The sequence below is a fragment of the Leiobunum rupestre genome, chromosome 8, assembly GCF_980474605.1.
Source record: "Leiobunum rupestre chromosome 8, qqLeiRupe1.1.hap1, whole genome shotgun sequence".
NCBI lineage: Eukaryota > Metazoa > Arthropoda > Arachnida > Opiliones > Sclerosomatidae > Leiobunum > Leiobunum rupestre.
Genome location: NC_143391.1, coordinates 15,880,833 through 15,884,036, shown reverse-complemented (window position 1 = coordinate 15,884,036; position 3,204 = coordinate 15,880,833).

Genomic DNA, 3,204 nt, shown 5'->3' with positions numbered 1-3,204 from the left:
GGGCTTGTTCTTTTTAAATGAATTCAAATATGTTTAAAAGGCTGTTGCATGCAATATGTGTCGCAGTTTAAATTTTTTTTATATAAACCAATAAGTATTACTAAATATTTTAGACAGAGATTTAAAATATTGGGTCATTCCATGACAAAACGCCTGCCACAGAACACCCGACCCCTTTCGATTTTGCCCAAATTTTGTATACAGGGTTTTTTGGGCCTAGGAAAACGATTTTGACAGTTTCATAACGATCGGTTCAGCCGTTTACGAGATACAGCATACGCGTTTTTTCAAAAGTACGCCTTGACCCCCTAAATGTTTTCTACTATATCTTAAGACATAATTATCGCAAAATCACATGTAATACCTCATTTTAAAGACAATGCGCACCCTAATGTGAATATTTAATCAGAGTTGTCATTTGACGTAAATGTCATTAAAATCTGGGCCTTTAAATAATTTGACCTTTGACCTTGCCCAGACACCTCAGTCGTAGGTCAACGATTTTAGCATTTTTAAAATTCCCACTATCGAATACATAACAATCACTCAAAATCTCAAAGTAATATTTGTAGTTTTCGAGATATTAATTTTTGAAATTTACCCCTCAAATTAATGAAAATGCTATTTTATACACGAAACTAGTTGACCTACTAAATAAATTAAAAATATTATTATTTTGGTAATTTTGAGTTTAGAATATCAAATACACTAATTCTTAAATTAAGTTGAGTTATTTACATATTATTTTTAGTTTTGCATGTTATCTGTAGACAGAAGACATCACTAAATTGCTTGTCCTTAGTATAGTCTGGCGTTCAATATTATTGTAGCGTATCTTACTGCACCCTAAAATGGAAATGTGCTAGATATCTCAAGAAAACCCAATATTGCTCTTAGTCATATCGATTACGTTTTTAATAACGTAAAAATGTTTTAATATCTTTTTAATATATAATAGTTATAATTGAGTAGTTAAATATATTAACAGCGATAATTGAGTAGCGAAATAGAATTTATTTAACTGTATATTCTCGAACAAAGCCCTGAAATGGATCGAAATTGTTCGTTTTGGAGAGACAGTAGTAAATGTCATTTGCAAACACTTTCGAAAACAGTTGGTATCAACAACCATCTGTGCGAGGATGACAAATTAGTTCTTAGCAGCCGAACAGCTATACCTATGTCCAAAATAAGAAACATATGTCGTCACCATGAAGAACCTTTTATGAAAAGGTATTCAACGAGTCAAAAGAAGTGTATGAATCATTTTGCGACTCACGACGCTGAAAGAAAGAGTGGACTAAAAACTATTTCATTGGATTTGTTAAAAAAATTAAAGTTACGAGGAATTGAAGTTATCGCTGGAAATAAGTTGTGCATCCAGTGTTTTATGTCTGCTGGAAAAAAAGTAAAGGATGAACTCCAAATACAGTTGGACGTTTCAGAAGTTCACACTGCACAAGAATCACAAGAAAGCGATTCTTTTTCATTTAGTCAACCTTGTTCATCGGGAGATGCGACGCAAGACGACAAAGCTATAGCTTTAGTGGCAGTTAACGAAACTCTAATAAACTTGGGAGAATCTCCTGTTAAAAGAAGTAAGAAATATATTCAATTTGAAAGAATTTATATATGTATACATATATAAATACATATATTTTTTAACTTTTGTACAGAAGGTTTGTCATCTCGCCAAAAAACAATTCTAAGCAGGACTAAGTTAAACGCTGTGAACAATTCATTGAAACGCAAATTAGAAGAGTCAATGGAAATTTCTCTTGATGAAACAGACGATAATATGGTTACGGACGATGTTTTTAGAAAGCTCGAAGAACATCGATTATATGAGAATATTTTGAACGAACTGAGAGAGAAATTCAATAACTCCAAGACATCATACGGCGAAAAGCTTCAGATCCTGACCTTGTCACCATTTGGAATACAACGCACAATGGAGGAATTTGGAGCACCAGAATACATGGTCAAACGAAGCAGGAATCTTAAATCTAGTCAAGGAATTCTTTCGCTACCAGAGAAACAATCGAAGGGATTAATATTGACCGAAGACGTTAAATCAAAGGTCGTTGAATTTTACGAAAATGACGATAACAGTCGTATGACACCTGGACAAAAGGAGTTTGTGTCAGTTAGAAACCACGAGACAGGTCAAAAAGAACATCATCAAAAGAGGCTTGTACTGCTGAACCTGAGAGAGCTCTATAACAAATTCAAGGAAGAGCATGATTTGACGTTAGGATTTTCGTCATTTTGTTATCTACGACCACCTTGGTGTGTATTAGCAGGTTCGTCAGGTACACATTCAGTGTGTGTCTGCACCTATCACCAAAATGTCAAGCTAATGATATCAGCTCTACCGTCTCCTTGTCCTTTAAAATGTGATATCGATTTCATGGCGCTCACCGTGTGTGACACTCAAAACAGGAATTGTATGATGAGGGTGTGCAAGGACTGTCTTGGGAAAAATGGTCTACTTGAAAATGAATATTTAACGAACCTTTTAGAAGATTTTGAAAATATAAAGTTCATGCAATGGGTGACAACTGACAGCACAAAGCTCATGACCTTGAGCGAGAGTGTTGAAAACTTTTTCGACTCTTTGGCCATTAAACTACTTGAACTAACGCGTCATCATTACACATCTAAGTCGCAATCTAATTATCTTAAAAACCTCAAAAAAACTCTAAAACCTGGTGACGTAATTGTTCTCGGTGATTTTGCGGAGAACTATTCCTTCGTAATTCAAGACGAAGCACAAGGGTTCCATTGGGACAATTCTCAAGCGACAGTGCATCCCTTCGTAATCTACTTCAGGGTAGTCGAAAACGGAGAACTTAACCACTTAAATTTTTGTATTATCAGTGATACCAGAACACATACAACCAATACTGTTCACAGTTTTTTAACTTATCTAATTCCAAATATAAAAACACATGTTCCTAATGTTAGAAAGCTAATTTATTTTACGGATGGATGTGCTGGACAGTATAAAAACAAATACAACTTTTCTAATCTCTGTTGCCACAAACAAGATTTTGGTTTGGACGCTGAATGGCATTTTTTTGCCACATCTCATGGCAAGGGACCTTGTGACGGAATTGGCGGAACAGTGAAGCGTAAAACAGCAAGAGTCAGTCTTCAGCGACCAGTGACTGGACAGATTTTGACTCCAACAGATATGTTTAA